The sequence below is a fragment of the Phoxinus phoxinus genome, assembly GCF_949152265.1.
Source record: "Phoxinus phoxinus genome assembly, chromosome: 9".
NCBI lineage: Eukaryota > Metazoa > Chordata > Actinopteri > Cypriniformes > Leuciscidae > Phoxinus > Phoxinus phoxinus.
Genome location: NC_136884.1, coordinates 10,475,003 through 10,495,265, shown reverse-complemented (window position 1 = coordinate 10,495,265; position 20,263 = coordinate 10,475,003). Strand labels below are relative to the sequence as shown.

Genomic DNA, 20,263 nt, shown 5'->3' with positions numbered 1-20,263 from the left:
TGAAATACACATTTAGCAAAGCATTATCTTCCAAATGCAAGTTTTTTTTCATGTCACACAAAATAGCAGATGTTTTTCACAACAAAATGTTCATAAAAAAAGTTGCTATTTTATTTTAAAATGAGTCAATTTTAAAAGAGTTGCATTGTGATGTTGTTGCATAAAAAACAATAAAATAAATCCATTGTCAGTTTAATAGTTAAAAAAAATTTTTTTTACATGGTTTCATGACCTTTTCTCTGTCATACTATAAAAAACTAAATAAAAAAGCATACATCTCAAAGTTGTGTTAATGGTCATTCATATTAATTAGAGATTTTAGTTGACTATGATATGACAATGATTTTTAAAAATTGATTAGAATAATACTTTTCACTTTGTGCGATAACATAATTTTGGAACAATGTTCCACTTGTCATGACAAATACAGAGCACTGGGCGTCTCTCAGGTCCTGATAATGATATGAGGCTCAAGTTGAGATGAGCACGCACGCACGCACGCACGCACGCACGCACGCACGCACGCACGCACGCACGCACGCACGCACGCACGCACGCACGCACACACACACTCATTGTGCTAGGAATTATGAATTAACTTAAGTTCTTAAAACTGACCATGCTTGAAAACTAGTTTGTGAGTATTACATTACCAAAAAAAAAACAGCTTCATGGTTCAGAGGCAAATTTTTGCTTTTCCAACATTAAAGTCTGAATTCAAATGCCACATTTCCTAATGTTTCCATTTACAGTAACAAAAAGAACCCCTTCAAGCTCAGTGGAGTGAGACAAAGCCTTGAAGTTTTACATGCCAGCCTTGATGATGTGTTATTTAAACAAAAGTCTTAGAAGAACGAAACTACAACAGAGACCAGTTCAAATCCCACTGATGCACTAGTCGTTTAAAATAATTCACACATGACCCAAAAGCAAACCGTGCCTCATTACAACTGCTGTGGTGCAGAAGATAAACACATGTTCTGTGATGGTTATGGTGTGCTCAAATCAGGGATCAAATCCCACCTTGGCATGTTGTCCCTACAACATAAAATAAGTTGTTATCGATAGTTGTTGTATCAAACAAAGGGCCGCAGACACCAACACTGAGTATGGAAGCCACACTGGTGCATATTAGTTGTAGACAAGGTTGTGCTTCAAATCCCACACTGCTGACTTTTTCCTTCAAATACCATACAAAACACTCTTAAGCTTGACAGACTCAGTGGCTCAGTTGATAAAGCGTTGGACTTTAATCAGGGAGACCAGAGTTCAAATCCCATTCTTGCTTCTTAAATTGCTGTGATTATATCAAACAAAACTGCCAAAACACCAGCTTTCAGGGTGAAAGCCACAGTGGTGTAAGTGGCTAAACACACGTTTGGTGATTGTAATGGTGCGCTGACCTTAAGGTTCAAATCCCATTTTAGTTTGCGCTCCCCACAATTTGATTAAATTGTTATCCATAGTTGTTATATCAAAGAAAAGGCCCTAGACACCACCAAAAAGTGTGAAAGCCACAGTGGTGCAAGTGGATTAACACACATGTTCTCGGCTGATAGGTTGCGCTGGAGGCATGAGTTCAAACCCCACCTCAGCATGATTTATTGTAAAATCTCAGGCCTCATCCAGGTGAAAAATCGTTTACCTTTCTTAACAATAAAAATTCACACATGACCCAAAAACAAACCATACGTCAACACAACTTCTGTAGTGCAGAGGATAATCATTTGCCTTCAAACATGAGAATCTGGGTTCAAACCCCACAACTGCTGACTTTTTCCTTAAAAAAAAAAAAAACTCTCAATAAAAACCCATCCAAATCACCCTTCAACTCAACAGGCTCAGTGGCTCAGTTGATAAAGCGTTGGGCTTTAATCAAGAAGATTCGAGTTCAAATCTCATTCTTGCTTCCGTTAAATTGCTGTGATTATATCAAACAAAGTGACCAAAACATCAACTCTCAGTGTGAAAGCCACAGTGGTGCAAGTGGCTAAACACATGTTCTGTGATGTTAATGGTGCGCTGAACTTAAGGTTCAAATCCCACCTCAGTTTGCAGTCCCCACTATTTAAATTAAATTGTTATCCATAGTTGTTATATCAAAGAAAAGGCCCTAGACACCACCAAAGAGTGTGAAAGCCACAGTGGTGCAAGTGGCTAAACACATGTTCTCAGCTGATAGGTTGCGCTGGAGGCATGAGTTCAATCCCCACCTCAGCATGATTTATTGTAAAATTGTACAGGCCTCATCCAGGTGAAAAGTGAAATATAAGTTCCAGCACATGTCTCAGCAAGAGATCTGTGGCTCACAGGTAAGAGCGCTGCCTCACGGTTTCAGAGGTTGCTGGTTCGATCCCAGTCAGATCTCCGCGTTACGAGTGAATGGTTGTGTGTATGAAGGGATGGGGACGCGTCGGGTCCCCCCCGAACCCCGTCACAATGTCCAGCAGGGGTTATGCTTCTTGATACAATGAAATAAAAAATTAGCAGACTCAAAATTTTGGCCCGCCGTCCCTTCCCCACCTATTTAGGTTCCCATCATTTGCTTTATAAAGGGGTGACCCTCCAAAAAGAAAATGATGCTAACCTACATGTTTAGCGCCAAACAACAACATTCACACGTTACAAGTCTTACCCGTCCATCAGCAGAAGTCCATCATTACAGGGAACGTCTGTCCTAACGTCCCAGATCTCAGCTTCTGATGACTGGACGCTCCAAACACATTCTGTAGAGGAAACATAAACACAAACATTAATACATATAGTATATCTAAAACATTCAAATTAAGTTAGTCTAAATAAATGTAAACTGACTACAAAAAAACTAGTCTTAAAGCTGTGTGAAAATATGTGGCAAAGAATATGAAAATTATTTTTTCTCAGTTTAATTGACGCTATTATTTGAATTACAGTTTTACAGGCTAAAAAAAGATAAAAACACTGATTAGGAAAAAAAAAGTCTATTTTCCACCCTTAAGTGTGAGAGCTGACGGATGAAACCTTCCTTCAAACAACAGCAATCCTAAAAGACATGTTCCCTGCACATGGATTGATGCCTGACAGTTTTCATAAGAAGAAAAGCACTGCAGCTCTACAAAACAATGAAGACGCAGACATACACACTACACACACACACACCAACTGATTCTATTAATAAGCATCAATCCACTAGATTATTACATACAGTAACAACTAACAACAACAGAGACTAAAACCACGATTCCTTATTATTCTACTTCATTACACATATATCAGAGGACGATTCATTCGAAGCTTATACATGTAACAAGAACTACCGATTCATTTGTTTATCTAAAGGTCTGACAATGAGTTCAGCAGGAGTGCGTAATTGACTGCATAAATTGAAGTCCGAAAGCTGTACAGTATAAAATATATAATGCATAGTATGAATGCTGAATCAATAATAATCTTTCTGTTCAATCTACTGTTCTTCTAATGAAGTCACTGTCTTCCAGGACACAGAACTACAGGAACATTGCATAGAAACAACAAACACCCTCCTACAGTTGTGAGTGCTGACCAAAAAATAAAAAAAATAAAAATAAATAAAAAACATCAATGCAATGTTTACATTATTTGGAACTTTTAAGGTTATGATTAGGATGAATTCACTATAAACAAATTAATAAAGAAAAATATGACAAATCTAAGTGTTAATAGGTAGTTATTTAATAGATTATAGGATTATTACCTAAAGTAAGACCAAGATTCTTACTTCATAATATGAATATCAGAGGGCGATCCATTCAAAGATTATAAAGACAATGCAAAACAACTGATTCATTCCTTATTCTAAAAGTCTGACAGTGAGTTCAAGAGAGCAGAATGTAAACAAAGCCTGTGATAAACCTTCATAGAGGATGAGCTTCATAGCCTTCATAACTGTCAAATAACAAGACTTAGCGTTAAAGACCACAACAAAATGAACGTTTAGTGCGTCTTAGTTCATGTTCGTTCATTTTAGTCACAATAAATGCAACTTTCAATCATCATCACAATATGAATCTAAATAAACTGACATGAGACCTGCTATGAAATATCAGAGGAAATCAACAGCATATAACTACTTTCAAAACTTAAACAATGACTTGAGCACAGAATAATGACTTAAAGTCTTAATAAGATAATGCAAGAGAAAAGCACTTTATCTGTAGTGTTTACTTACATTACAGTTGAGTCGCTCGCGTGACATCTTTGCTTCCTGAACTTTATCGAAGCGTGTGTCGGATTTGTTTGTTTATGGGTTGAAATATGTGTCGTTGAGAGACATTAAAATACTGTCATCTGCAGTTTATATAGTTTAAACGGTCTGCAAGTGTTGTGGTGTGTGTGGCCACTGTAACAAGCGTCATGTTGTCAAGCATCAGAAGCTGTCAGACTGAACCTGAAACTCGTGTACGCCGCCTAGAGGAGCGGATGAAAAACTGCACTTCAGTTTGAACGACATGATCGAGTTGGCGGTCAGTTGTAGGTGAGGCTGCCGCTGAAATATACATTTGATATATTTTCTGACAAATCTAAGATTTTGTCACGGTCTCGGCCAGCAGAGCAACATGGATCTACCAGTTTCAGAAAATGAACCAGATCAGCTCTCAACTGATGGGGTAAAACTGATGAAATGTGTTGAACTCACGTGCTCAAAGTGTAAACACATAAAATACGGTTCGATTTTATTCTGTTTCTAAGTTTTTTGTATGTTTAAAGTAGCTGTTTGTCTGTCTATAGTTATGTATAGTGATAGGCATCATGTTAGTTCACAGTTAAACAATGCCCTCGTGTTGTTGTGTCAGTTCAGGTAGGTTTAAGCAGTATTTATAATAAAGCATGATTGGGTATTTGAAACATAGGACAGATCAGATCAAGACAAATCATTACTCATTGTTTTAAATCAAAATGACTGTCTAAATCTATAAACCAATGCAATGGCTGATATCACGATTAAATGTAGTGGCTATTTACTGATTAAACAGGCACGAGATCAGATCAGAATAGTGTGTCAGCTGCTCCCCCTTGTGGGCAATAAGTGTGTCTGCAATAATTTATGAAAACAGCAGCAGTAGGAGGACATGGGTTTTATTTCATGCAGCTCTGAAAACTTGTTGATGATTTGAATCAGATCAGATGTATTAAATGAGGGAGACAAAAATGTGCAGTGCTGGAGCAGGATCAAGAAATACAGGTTTGCATGAGAACTGAATCATGGGAGGAGGATGAGTGTGTCATCTCTGGGTGAAGGAAGGTGGTTCTTCACCATGTCCTCACTGATGAAGCCTTGCTTGTACTCACAACCTACCTCATGAAGTCGATTATTGGCCTGTCACAAAACCCACACTTGCAGTCTTGGCCACTTGACAGGAAGTTAAATGCACACGACTGTCCCGGGTCTGATAAATGCCAAAGTTCATTGCCCTTAATGGACACTAAATCCACATTATCTCTAATACCACATCAGAGCGATATTTGAAGCGTATCCCATCCTTCATCATGTTTTTGAACTCAAATGACCCAAAATCACAAGATGTTGAGAAAAACTTTAGCATGCACGTTAAATTAATTAGATATTACATAAAATTAGCTTTGGTAGTTATACTTAAAGTGCACATTTTGTTGGTGTTATATTTAACGTCTGCAACTGCTTTATAATACCAGAAGCATCACAATTACTAAATGCGTTGTCTGTTACATAGGGACGACTGAACAGACATTTTAAAGTTTATTTTAAAAAGTGCTAAGTGTTGAAAATGTTCTTAAAGCTCTGTAAAAACTTTACTTAATTTTACACCACTATGATGTAAATGTGCCCCATTGAATAATCAAATTCCACACACACGATCTTCACGAACATTTGAACACTTGGGCCAAATACAGGAAATGCATCATGTAAGTAAATACATCAGACTCAAGTGTTGCTATTGAGACAGGCCCTATTTTAGCGTGTCACCTTCTGATGACCTAAACTGAGGTTTATTTGCCTAAACAACATGTGGAAAAACAAGACGTTCTTACCGCTCACAGTTTAGAATGTGTCGGATGATTGTCCGTGACCTCTTCTAACCCGGAGCGTAGGAGAATGTCTTTTTCTGTCTGTTCGAGAACACAAAAAGGGTAGTGAGTGGCAAAGTGGGTGTAATTCTTTGTTTTAAATAATTAAGTTGACGACACCTGTTGGTCAAAATGGTGTAAATTTAATAAGAATGCAGTGCAAACAAACAGGTATTGACACCTTTTACAAACCGATTGCAGATGTTTCCATTGTTATTAAATAAATGTATCTCTGGATGTGAATACTGCAACGGATACTTTATGCTCCACTTTAACTTCTTCTTTAGACAATATCTGCCCTATCTCCTCCAGGCCAGCACGCACTACTCCCTCGAACCCCTGGTTATCTGAGGTTCTTCGTGAACACCGGACAAAACTCAGGGCAACGGAGAGGAAATGGCTGATGATTTTGCTAACTTCTTCACCAACAAAACAACTATCAGCAGTCAGTTCTCAGCTCCACACAAAGGAACCCAGACCAACCTCTCCCACTGCCAAAAACCTGTTCTCCTCCTTCTCTCCCCTAACTGAGGAAGAAGTATCTAAACTTCTTCTCTCCAGTCATCCTACCACCTGTCCTCTAGATCCCATCCCCTCACACCTTCTACAAGCCATCTCTCCCACACTTCTACCAGTACTCACACTTCTACTACACACATCATCAACTCATCCCTCCATAATGGCACTTTTCCTACAGCATTCAAGCAGGCTTGGGTAACTCCACTGCTTAAAAAACAAACATTAAATGCATCACTCTTAGAGAATTACAGACCTGTTTCCCTCCTACCATTCATTGCGAAAACACGTGAACGAGTTGCTTTCAACCACGTATCATCTTTCCTCTCTCTGACCAACCAGCTAGATGTAAACCAATCTGGCTTCAAGAAAGGGCATTCAACCGAGACTGCATTGCTGTCGGTCACAGAAGCCCTACGAATTGCAAAAGCTGCTTCCAAATCATCAGTTCTCATTCTCCTGGATCTGTCTGCTGCCTTCGACACCGTGAATCATCAGATCCTTCTGTCCACCCTCTCATCACTAGACATCACAGGTACTCCTCTCCACTGGTTTGAGTCCCATCTCACAGGTAGGTCCTTCAGGGTCGCATGGAGAGGCGAGGTATCCGAAGCACATCAACTGACCACAGAGGTTCCTCAGGGTTCAGTTCTTGGACCGCTCCTCTTCTCCATTTACACCACATCACTGGGACCCATCATACAGGCACATGGCTTCTCTTACCATTGCTATGCTGATGACACCCAGCTCTACCTCTCATTTCAACCAGATGATCCCACAGTAGCTGCACGTATCTCAAGCTGTCTGGCGGACATCTCGGCATGGATGAAGGAACATCACCTTCAGCTCAACCTGGCAAAGACTGAGCTTCTCGTCCTCCCTGCCAATCCGTCTCTACAGCATGACGTCACTATCCAGCTAGATTCAACCTCAATCACCCCATCGAGGTCGGTCAGAAACCTTGGAGTAACATTATTTGATGACCAGCTGACTTTCACAAACCACATTACAAAGACAGCTCGATCATGCAGGTTTGCACTGCACAACATCAGGAAGATCAGGCCCTTCCTAACAAAGCATGCAACACAACTTCGTCCAGGCCTTGCTTATCTCAAGGCTTGATTACTGCAATGCTCTTCTGGCCGGTCTTCCATTATGTGCAACTAAACCTCTACAAATGATCCAGAATGCTGCAAGCCCGTCTTGTCTTCAACGAGCCCAAAAGGGCCCACGTCACTCCTCTGTTCATCTCTCTGCACTGGCTACCACTCGCTGCTCGCATCAAGTTCAAGGCATTGACGCTTGCTTACAGATCGACCACAGGCTCAGCTCCCTCCTACTTTCACTCGCTCCTACGAGTCTACATCCCCACCAGAAGCCTGCGATCGGTCAATGAGCGATGGCTCGTGGTACCATCACAGAGAGCCACAAAATCACTCTCCAGAACATTCTCATTCACGTTTCCATGCTGGTGGAATGATCTCCATACCCTCATCCGGAATGCAGAATCCCTGACAACATTCAAAAGACAACTGAAAACTCATCTCTTCAGTGAGCACTTAACATAAAAAAATAAAAATAAAAAATAAATCCTTTTCCTTTAATCCTCCTTTGTCTGGCTTCTGAGCAATGCCTGAACTTTGTATTTTGAGCACTTCTTGCGTTGTTTTTGCAGCAATCAAAGTTGTTCTCTTCACTATGACTCGCTTGCTTTAGTCCTCAGTTGTAAGTCGCTTTGGATAAACGCGTCTGCTAAATGACTAAATGTAAATGTATTAGCTGCTGGTTCATGAGTTTACCAGGTTAACGCCACCTAGTGGTGAAACAAATGTTTCTAAACAGTATGAAGTGGCGAAGCATTGTTTTGCAGCAATCAAATGCCAGTTTAACACGTGCTCTGAACCACTGATTCAAACAAACAATTGGTAAAAGTTTCAAAGCTGCATGAAGGAGTGTTACATATAAGAGCTGTAGACTCACCTGTGTTAGAGGCCCGACATGTCTTGATCACACTCACTTACTTTCCCATCTCTGCTCTGCTGTCCTATAAACAACAAACATTACAAAGTTGCTCAAATACAGTCGAAACAATGAAATTAATAAACACAAAATACTGCTAGAAATGATTAGGTGAATCATATTTATAAACCTGCAAAAATTGACAGCTTGGGGGGAAAAAAGATGCTAAAAAAATTAAAACGTCTAAGAAATGCAGTGATCTATGTCTTTAAAAATCGTTTACCTTTCATAACAATAAAAATTCACACATGACCCAAAAACAAACCATACGTCAACACAACTTCTGTAGCGCAGAGGATGGGTTCAGATACCACAACTGCTGACTTTTTCCAAATAAACCAAAACTCTCAATAAAAACCCATGCAAAACACCCTTCAACTCAACAGACTCAGTGGCTCAGTTGATAAAGTGTTGGGCTTTAATTCGAGTTCAAATCTCATTCTTGCTTACGTTAAATTGCTGTGATTATATCAAACAAAGTGGCCAAAACATCAACTCTTAGTGTGAAAGCCACAGTGGCGCAAGTGGCTAAACACATGTTCTGTAATGTTAATGGTGCGCTGAACTTAAGGTTCAAATCCCACCTCAGTTTGCAGTCCCCCATAGTTGTTATATCAAAGAAAAGGCCCTAGACACCACCAAAGAGTGTGAAAGCCACAGTGGTGCAAGTGGCTAAACACATGTTCTCGGCTGATAGGTTGCGCTGGAGGCAAGGGTTCAAACCCCACCTCAGCATGATTTATTGTAAAATTGTACAGGCCTCATCCAGGTGAAAAGTGAAATATAAGTTCCAGCACATGTCTCAGCAAGAGATCTGTGGCTCACAGGTAAGAGCGCTGCCTCATGGGTTCAGAGGTTGCTGGTTCAATCCCAGCCAGATCTCCGCGATACGAGTGAATGGTTGTGTGTATGAAGGGATGGGGACGCGTCGGGTCCCCCCCGAACCCCGTCACAATGTCCAGCAGGGGTTATGCTTCTTGATACAATGAAATAAAAAAATTAGCAGACTCAAAATTTTGGCCCGCCGTCCCTTCCCCACCTATTTAGGTTCCCATCATTTGCTTTATAAAGGGGTGACCCTCCAAAAAAAATGATGGGAACCTACGTGTTTAGCGCCAAACAACAACATTCACACGTTACAAGTCTTACCCGTCCATCAGCAGAAGTCCATCATTACAGCGAATGTCTGTCCACACGTCCCAGATCTCAGCTTCTGATGACCGGACGCTCCAAACACATCCTGTATTCTGTAGAGGAAACATAAACACAAACATTAATACATATAGTATATCCAAACCATTCAAATTAAGTTAGTCTAAATAAATGTAAACTGACTACAAAAAAAACAAGTCTTAAAGCTGTGTGAAAATATGCAAATGATTTATTCTCAGTTTAAATGATTCTATTATTTGAATTACAGGCTACAAGATGATAAGAACACTGAAAAAAAAGTCTATTTTCCACCCTTCGGTGTGAGAGCTGACGCTTGGAGTTATAACTTTAAGATGAAACCTTCCTTCAAACAACAGCAATCCTAAAAGACATGTTCCCTGCACATGGATCGATCCCTGACAGTTTTCATAAGAAGAAAAGCACTGCAGCTCTACAAAACAATGAAGCAGCAGAGCAAGACATACACTACACTGTTAATAGACACTATTAACAAGCATCAATCCACTAGATTATTACATACAGTAACAACTAACAACAACAGAGACTAAAACCACGATTCCTTATTATTCTACTTCATTACACATATATCAGAGGACGATTCATTCAAAGCTTATACTTGTAACAAGAACTACCGATTCATTTGTTTATCTAAAGGTCTGACAATGAGTGCAGGTTGTAAACAATGTCATCTCATGATGCTATTAAATTCAATTACTGTCTTCCAGGACACAAAATCATGAAAACACTGAACACAAAAAAAACTAAAAACTAACTCCCCATTCAAAGAAAGGCAGACCTACAAAACATCAGAACAATAATAGAAATGCTATGCAAAGAAAACCAATTGCAAAGAGTCTAGTCACTGCTCTTTACTTTCTTGTTTTATGCTTATAGTAATATGCCATTTTAATTAAAAGACCATTTTAAAGGCAGTGTTTGACTCTCATATAACGTTACCAGTCATAACAGGAAGTAGAAGAAAAGCATTCGCAGCAGGAGAACATCAGAGCTTCCCACAAGACACAACTCCTGCTGACTCTATAACATACATCCAGAAACGACTGCGATATCAACTGAGTCCTTATTCCACTTTATAGTGTGAATATCAGAGAGCGATTTATTCAAAGATTAAAAAGGTAACGCTACAACTAGCGATTGATTTGCAATATAGAGCGGACAAGTCAATTGACAAGAGAAATTGACTTCATGCTAAAAGTTACTTACAAGTGAGTCTTGTGTCATACTCGGTTCCCTCATTTTATCCGTTTGTGTGTCGGTTTTATTTGCAGTTGAGCTGGATTATGTGATGGTAAAGTAACATTAAGAGCTGTCATCTCATCTCCAGGATCTGCACGTGTTGTTGTGATTGTCATCAAGCGTCATGTTGTCAAGCAGCCGAAGCGTCAGACTGAAGGAGAAACCGCTTCTGCCGCCTAGAGGAGCGGAGGAACAACTGCACTTTACTGTCGTCGTATTATAGTGGAGAGATCCCACTTTACGATAGTGTAGTTTACACAAATCACCACTGGAGGGTGAAACTATTTTTATTTGATAAGACTCGATTTCCAGCGGTGTAATTCACACAAATCACCACTGGAGGGCGAAACAATAAAAAAAAAAAAAGAAGTAGACTCGATTTGCAGCAGTGTTACCATAGACTGTAGAGTGTCACACAAGATTTGCAGTGGTGTACTTCACATAAATCGCCACAGGAGGGCGAACTATTTTAAGTTCATTCGACTCGGTTTGCAACGGTGTAATTCATACAAATCACCACAGGAGGGTCAATATATTTATTTATTTAAAAAGAAGACAGGACAACAAAATCACACACAGATTGACAAAGAATAACTTAAATTACAATAAATGTATTATAGCGTATATTTATCTTATATATATATCAGTTTGCATATTTCATTGTCAAACAGAACAAAAAAAGATTTCCATAAGAGTAGCTTTGGTTTTCTCATAATTGAATAATAAATCTAAAGAAATACTTGGACCAGAAATAAATACACAAACAATCTTGTGGAGTAGTCAATGAGTTATCAATCAGTGATGAGCATCTTTTACCTCATTGCCTCATAGGTTCTGTGGCTCAGTGGGATAGTTGTCTCCCTTTCAAGCTGGAAAGTCCTGGTTCAAACCCCACATTTGCTGAAGTTATTCATCATTTAACACAAAGCTCTGTATCAAACCTGTTGAAAACACTCATCATCTCTGCAGTCTCAGTGGCTCAGGAGAGAAAGTGTTGTGTTTCAATCACAGTGTCCTGAGTTCAAATCCCACTATTGCTGACTTCCAATTGTTGTTCCTTAGACGAGGAGTCCCGAAAACCAGTTATTGTTGTAAAATCCATGATGGGCGAGTGGATAAACAAACTCTCTGAGGAAAAGGCTGTGATAAAGACACGGGTTCAAATCTCTCTTTAACTGCTTTATTGGAAACTCTCAGGATAAAAGTGAAATATAAGTTCCTTCACAAGAACAGACAAGAGATCTGCGGCTCACAGGTAAGAGAGCTGCCTCACGGGTTCAGAGGTTGCTGGTTCGAGTCCAACCAGATCTCTACTAATAGAGTGAAGGGTTGGGGAGTTTAATTTATATTAAATTGTTATCCATAGTTGTTATATCAAAGAAAAGGCCCCAGACACCAATAATAAGTGTGAAAGCCACAGTGGTGCAAGTGGATTAACACACATGTTCTCAGCTGATAAGGTTGCACTGGAGGCTTGAGTTCAAACCTCACCTCAGCATGATTTATTGTAAAATCACAGGCCTCATCCAGGAGAAAAGTGAAATATAAGTTCCTGCACACATCTCAGCAAGAGATCTGTGGCTCACAGGTAAGAGCGCTGCCTCATGGTTTCAGAGGTTGCTGGTTCGATCCCAGTCAGATCTCCGCGTTACGAGTGAATGGTTGTGTGTATGAAGGGATGGGGACGCGTCGGGTCCCCCCCGAACCCCGTCACAATGTCCAGCAGGGGTTATGCTTCTTGATACAATGAAATAAAAAAATTAGCAGACTCAAAATTTTGGCCTGCCGTCCCTTCCCCACCTATTTAGATTCCCATCATTTGCTTTTCAAAGGGGTGACCCTCCAAAAAGAAAATGATGGGAACCTACGTGTTTAACGCCAAACAACAACATTCACACGTTACAAGTCTTACCCGTCCATCCGCAGAAGTCCATCATTACAGGGAATGTCTGTCCACACGTCCCAGATCTCAGCTTCTGATGACTGGACGCTCCAAACACATTCTGTAGAGGAAACATAAACACAAACATTAATACATATAGTATATCCAAACCATTCAAATTAAGTTAGTCTAAATAAATGTAAACTGACTACAAAAAAACTAGTCTTAAAGCTGTGTGAAAATATGTGGCAAAGAATATGAAAATTATTTCTTCTCAGTTTAATTGACGCTATTATTTGAATTACAGTTTTACAGGCTAAAAAAAGATAAAAACACTGATTAGGAAAAAAAAAGTCTATTTTCCACCCTTAAGTGTGCACATGGTGCCTGATTGATGCCTGACAGTTTTCATAAGAAGAAAAGCACTGCAGCTCTACAAAACAATGAAGACGTAGACATACACACTACACACACACACACACCAACTGATTCTATTAATAAGCATCAATCCACTAGATTATTACATACAGTAAGACAACTAACAACAACAGAGACTAAAACCACGATTCCTTATTATTCTACTTCATTACACATATATCAGAGGACGATTCATTCGAAGCTTATACATGTAACAAGAACTACCGATTCATTTGTTTATCTAAAAGTCTGACAATGAGTTCAGCAGGAGTGCGTAATTGACTACATAAATTGAAGTCCGAAAGCTGTACAGTGTAAAATATATAATGCATAGTATGAAAGCTGAATCAATAATAATCTTTCTGTTCAATCTACTGTTCTTCTAATGAAGTCACTGTCTTCCAGGACACAGAACTACAGGAACATTGCATAGAAACAACAAACACCCTCCTACAGTTGTGAGTGCTGACCAAAAACAACAAAAAACAAAAACATCAATGCAATGTTTACATTATTTGGAACTTTTAAGGTTATGATTAGGATGAATTCACTATAAACAAATTAATAAAGAAAAATAAGATGACAAATCTAAGTGTTAATATGTAGTTATTTAATAGATTATAGGATTATTACCTAAAGTAAGACTGCAACAAGATTCTTACTTCATAATATGAATATCAGAGGGCGATCCATTCAAAGATTATAAAGACAATGCAAAACAACTGATTCATTCCTTATTCTAAAAGTCTGACAGTGAAGAGAGCAGAATGTAAACAAAGCCTGTGATAAACCTTCATAGAGGATGAGCTTCATAGCCTTCATAACTGTCAAATAACTAGACTTAGCGTTAAAGACCACAACAAAATGAACGTTTAGTGCGTTTTAGTTCATGTTCGTTCATTTTAGTCACAATAAATGCAACTTTCAATCATCACAATATGAATCTAAATAAACTGACATGAGACCTGCTATGAAATATCAGAAGAAATCAACAGCATATAACTACTTTCAAAACTTAAACAATGGCTTGAGCACAGAATAATGACTTAAAGTCTTAATAAGATAATGCAAGAGAAAAGCACTTTATCTGTAAGTTAGTGTTTACTTACATTACAGTTGAGTCGCTCGCGTGACATCTTTGCTTCCTGAACTTTATCGAAGCGTGTGTCGGATTTGTTTGTTTATGGGTTGAAATATGTGTCGTTGAGTGATATTAAAATACTGTCATCTGCAGTTTATATAGTTTAAACGGTCTGCACGTTTTGTGGTGTGTGTGTGTGGCCACTGTAACAAGCGTCATGTTGTCAAGCATCAGAAGCTGTCAGACTGAACCTGAAACTCGTGTCCGCCGCCTAGAGGAGCGGATGAAAAACTGCACTTCAGTTTGAACGACATGATCGAGGTGGCGGCCAGTTGTAGGTGAGGCTGCCGCTGAAATATACATTTGATATATTTTCTGACAAATCTAAGATTTTTGTCACGGTCTCGGCCAGCAGAGCAACATGGATCTACCAGTTTCAGAAAATGAACCAGATCAGCTCTCAACTGATGGGGTAAAACAGATGAAATGTGTTGAACTCACGTGCTCAAAGTGTAAACACATAAAATACGGTTCGATTTTATTCAGTTTCTAAGTTTTTTGTATGTTCAAAGTAGCTGTTTGTCTGTCTATAGTTATGTATAGTGATAGGCATCATGTTAGTTCACAGTTAACAATGCCCTCGTGTTGTTGTGTCAGTTCAGGTAGGTTAGGTTTAAACAGTATTTATAATAAAGCATGATTGGGTATTTGAAACATAGGACAGATCAGATCAAGACAAATCATTACTCATTGTTTTAAATCAAAATGACTGTCTAAATCTATAAACCAATGCAATGGCTGATATCACGATTAAATGTAGTGGCTATTTACTGATTAAACAGGCACAGGCACGAGATCAGATCAGAATAGTGTGTCAGCTGCTCCCCCTTGTGGGCAATAAGTGTGTCTGCAATAATTTATGAAAACAGCAGCAGTAGGAGGACATGGGTTTTATTTCACGCAGCTCTGAAAACTTGTTGATGATTTGAATCAGATCAGATGTATTAAATGAGGGAGACAAAAATGTGCAGTGCTGGAGCAGGATCAAGAAATACAGGTTTGCATGAGAACTGAATCATGGGAGGAGGATGAGTGTGTCATCTCTGGGTGAAGGAAGGTGGTTATCTCTAATACCACATCAGAGCGATATTTGAAGCGTATCCCATCCTTCATCATGTTTTTGAACTCAAATGACCCAAAATCACAAGATGTTGAGAAAAACTTTAGCATGCACGTTAAATTAATTAGATATTACATAAAATTAGCTTTGGTAGTTATACTTAAAGTGCACATTTTGTTGGTGTTTTATTTAACGTCTGCAACTGCTTTATAATACCAGAAGCATCACAATTACTAAATGCATTGTCTGTTACATATGGATGACTGAACAGACATTTTAAAGTTTATTTTAAAAAGTGCTAAGTGTTGAAAATGTTCTTAAAGCTCTGTAAAAACTTTACTTAATTTTACACCACTATGATGTGCCCCATTGAATAATCAAATTCCACACACACGATCTTCACGAACATTTGAACACTTGGGCCAAATACAGGAAATGCATCATGTAAGTAAATACATCAGACTCAAGTGTTGCTATTGAGACAGGCCCTATTTTAGCGTGTCACCTTCTGATGACCTAAACTGAGGTTTATTTGCCTAAACAACATGTGGAAAAACAAGACGTTCTTACCGCTCACAGTTTAGAATGTGTCGGGTGATTGTCCGTGACCTCTTCTAACCCGGAGCGTAGGAGAATGTCTTTTTCTGTCTGTTCGAGAACACAAAAAGGGTAGTGAGTGGCAAAGTGGGTATAATTCTTTGTTTTAAATAATTAAGTTGACGACACCTGTTGGTCAAAATGGTGTAAATTGAATAAGAATGCAGTGCAAACAAACAGATATTGACACCTTTTACAAACCGATTGCAGATGTTTCCATTGTTATTAAATAAATGTATCTCTGGATGTGAATACTGCAACGGATACTTTATGCTCCACTTTAACTTCTTCTTTAGACAATATCTGCCCTATCTCCTCCAGGCCAGCACGCACTACTCCCTCGAACCCCTGGTTATCTGAGGTTCTTCGTGAACACCGGACTAAACTCAGGGCAACGGAGAGGAAATGGCTGATGATTTTGCTAACTTCTTCACCAACAAAACAACTATCAGCAGTCAGTTCTCAGCTCCACACAAAGGAACCCAGACCAACCTCTCCCACTGCCAAAAACCTGTTCTCCTCCTTCTCTCCACTAACTGAGGAAGAAGTATCTAAACTTCTTCTCTCCAGTCATCCTACCACCTGTCCTCTAGATCCCATCCCCTCACACCTTCTACAAGCCATCTCTCCCACACTTCTACCAGTACTCACACTTCTACTACACACATCATCAACTCATCCCTCCATAATGGCACTTTTCCTACAGCATTCAAGCAGGCTTGGGTAACTCCACTGCTTAAAAAACAAACATTAAATGCATCACTCTTAGAGAATTACAGACCTGTTTCCCTCCTACCATTCATTGCGAAAACACGTAAACGAGTTGCTTTCAACCACGTATCATCTTTCCTCTCTCTGACCAACCAGCTAGATGTAAACCAATCTGGCTTCAAGAAAGGGCATTCAACCGAGACTGCATTGCTGTCGGTCACAGAAGCCCTACGAATTGCAAAAGCTGCTTCCAAATCATCAGTTCTCATTCTCCTGGATCTGTCTGCTGCCTTCGACACCGTGAATCATCAGATCCTTCTGTCCACCCTCTCATCACTAGACATCACAGGTACTCCTCTCCACTGGTTTGAGTCCCATCTCACAGGTAGGTCCTTCAGGGTCGCATGGAGTGGCGAGGTATCCGAAGCACATCAACTGACCACAGAGGTTCCTCAGGGTTCAGTTCTTGGACCGCTCCTCTTCTCCATTTACACCACATCACTGAGACCCATCATACAGGCACATGGTTTCTCTTACCATTGCTATGCTGACGACACCCAGCTCTACCTCTCATTTCAACCAGATGATCCCACAGTAGCTGCACGTATCTCAAGCTGTCTGGCGGACATCTCGGCATGGATGAAGGAACATCACCTTCAGCTCAACCTGGCAAAGACTGAGCTTCTCGTCCTCCCTGCCAATCCGTCTCTACAGCATGACGTCACTATCCAGCTAGATTCAACCTCAATCACCCCATCGAGGTCGGTCAGAAACCTTGGAGTAACATTTGATGACCAGCTGACTTTCACAAACCACATTACAAAGACAGCTCGATCATGCAGGTTTGCACTGCACAACATCAGGAAGATCAGGCCCTTCCTAACTGAGCATGCAACACAACTTCGTCCAGGCCTTGGTTATCTCTAGGCTTGATTACTGCAATGCTCTTCTGGCTGGTCTTCCATCATGTGCAACTAAACCTCTACAAATGATCCAGAATGCTGCAGCCCGTCTTGTCTTCAACGAGCCCAAAAGGGCCCACGTCACTCCTCTGTTCATCTCTCTGCACTGGCTACCACTCGCTGCTCACATCAAGAGTAAGGCATTGACGCTTGCTTACAGATCGACCACAGGCTCAGCTCCCTCCTACGAGTCTACATCCCCACCAGAAGCCTGCGATCGGTCAATGAGCGATGGCTCGTGGTGGTACCATCACAGAGAGCCACAAAATCACTTTCCAGAACATTCTCATTCACGATTCCATGCTTGTGGAATGATCTCCATACCCTCATCCGGAATGCAGAATCCCTGACAACATTCAAAAGACAACTGAAAACTCATCTCTTCCGTGAGCACTTAACATAAAAAAAATAAAAATAAATCCTTTTCCTTTAATCCTCCTTTGTCTGGCTTCTGAGCAATGCCTGAACTTTGTATTTTGAGCACTTCTTGCGTTGTTTTTGCAGCAATCAAAGTTGTTCTCTTCACTATGACTCGCTTGCTTTAGTCCTCAGTTGTAAGTCGCTTTGGATAAACGCGTCTGCTAAATGACTAAATGTAAATGTATTAGCTGCTGGTTCATGAGTACCAGGTTAACGCCACCTAGTGGTGAAATAAATGTTTCTAAACAGTATGAAGTGGCGAAGCATTGTTTTGCAGCAATCAAATGCCAGTTTAACACATGCTCTGAACCACTGATTCAAACAAACAATTGGTAAAAGTTTCAAAGCTGCATGAAGGAGTGTTACATATAAGAGCTGTAGACTCACCTGTTAGAGGCCCGACATGTCTTGATCACACTCACTTACTTTCCCATCTCTGCTCTGCTGTCCTATAAACAACAAACATTACAAAGTTGCTCAAATACAGTCGAAACAATGAAATTAATAAACACAAAATACTGCTAGAAATGATTAGGTGAATCATATTTATAAACCTGCAAAAATTGACAGCTTGGGGGGAAAAAAGATGCTAAAAAAATTAAAACGTCTAAGAAATGCAGTGATCTATGTCTTTAAAAATCGTTTACCTTTCATAACAATAAAAATTCACACATGACCCAAAAACAAACCATACGTCAACACAACTTCTGTAGCGCAGAGGATACTCGTTTGCCTTCAAACATGAGAGTGTGGGTTCAGATACCACAACTGCTGACTTTTTCCAAATAAACCAAAACTCTCAATAAAAACCCATGCAAAACACCCTTCAACTCAACAGGCTCAGTTGATAAAGCGTTGGGCTTTAATCAAGAAGATTCGAGTTCAAATCTCATTCTTTCTTACGTTAAATTGCTGTGATTATATCAAACAAAGTGGCCAAAACATCAACTCTCAGTGTGAAAGCCACAGTGGCGCAAGTGGCTAAACACATGTTCTGTGATGTTAATGGTGTGCTGAACTTAAGGTTCAAATCCCACCTCAGTTTGCAGTCCCCACCATTTAAATTAAATTGTTATCCATAGTTGTTATATCAAAGAAAAGGCCCTAGACACCACCAAAGAGTGTGAAAGCCACAGTGGTGCAAGTGGATTAACACACATGTTCTCGGCTGATAAGGTTGCACTGGAGGCATGGGTTCAATCCCCACCTCAGCATGATTTATTGTAAAATTGTACAATTGTACAGGCCTCATCCAGGTGAAAAGTGAAATATAAGTTCCAGCACATGTCTCAGCAAGAGATCTGTGGCTCACAGGTAAGAGCGCTGCCTCACGGTTTCAGAGGTTGCTGGTTCGATCCCAGTCAGATCTCCGCGTTACGAGTGAATGGTTGTGTGTATGAAGGGATGGGGACGCGTCGGGTCCCCCCCGAACCCCGTCACAATGTCCAGCAGGGGTTATGCTTCTTGATACAATGAAATAAAAAAATTAGCAGAATCAAAATTTTGGCCCGCCATCCCTTCCCCACCTATTTAGGTTCCCATCATTTGCTTTATAAAGGGGTGACCCTCCAAAAAGAAAATGATGGGAACCTACGTGTTTAACGCCAAACAACAACATTCACACGTTACAAGTCTTACCCGTCCATCCGCAGAAGTCCATCATTACAGCGAATGTCTGTCCACACGTCCCAGATCTCAGCTTCTGATGACCGGACGCTCCAAACACATCCATCCTGTATTCTGCAGAGGAAACATAAACACAAACATTAATACATATAGTATATCTAAAACATTCAAATGAAGTTAGTCTAAATAAATGTAAACTGACTACAAAAAAAAAAAACAAGTCTTAAAGCTGTGTGAAAATATGCAAATGATTTATTCTCAGTTTAAATGATTCTATTATTTGAATTACAGGCTACAAGATGATAAGAACACTGAAAAAAAAGTCTATTTTCCACCCTTCGGTGTGAGAGCTGACGCTTGGAGTTATAACTTTAAGATGAAACTTCAAACAACAGCAATCCTAAAAGACATGTTCCCCA

General features: G+C 39.8%; 1 long non-coding RNA gene across 2 annotated transcripts in view; it reads right to left on the bottom strand.

The window, feature by feature from the left end:
- Window positions 1-20,263, bottom strand: part of LOC307004899 — a 28,117-nt gene that overhangs the window by 3,007 nt on the left and 4,847 nt on the right. Inside the window, exons 2-11 of one of the 2 annotated variants that reach the window (XR_013799173.1) lie at window positions 19,857-19,958; window positions 18,606-18,667; window positions 16,099-16,176; window positions 12,941-13,031; window positions 10,996-11,204; window positions 9,748-9,845; window positions 9,424-9,574; window positions 8,560-8,623; window positions 6,028-6,105; window positions 2,636-2,726 (exon numbers count right to left, since the gene is read on the bottom strand). This is a non-coding gene — a long non-coding RNA (uncharacterized lncRNA). The remainder of the gene's footprint in view (window positions 1-2,635; window positions 2,727-6,027; window positions 6,106-8,559; window positions 8,624-9,423; window positions 9,575-9,747; window positions 9,846-10,995; window positions 11,205-12,940; window positions 13,032-16,098; window positions 16,177-18,605; window positions 18,668-19,856; window positions 19,959-20,263) is intronic. The other variant, XR_013799174.1, reaches the window with a different exon arrangement.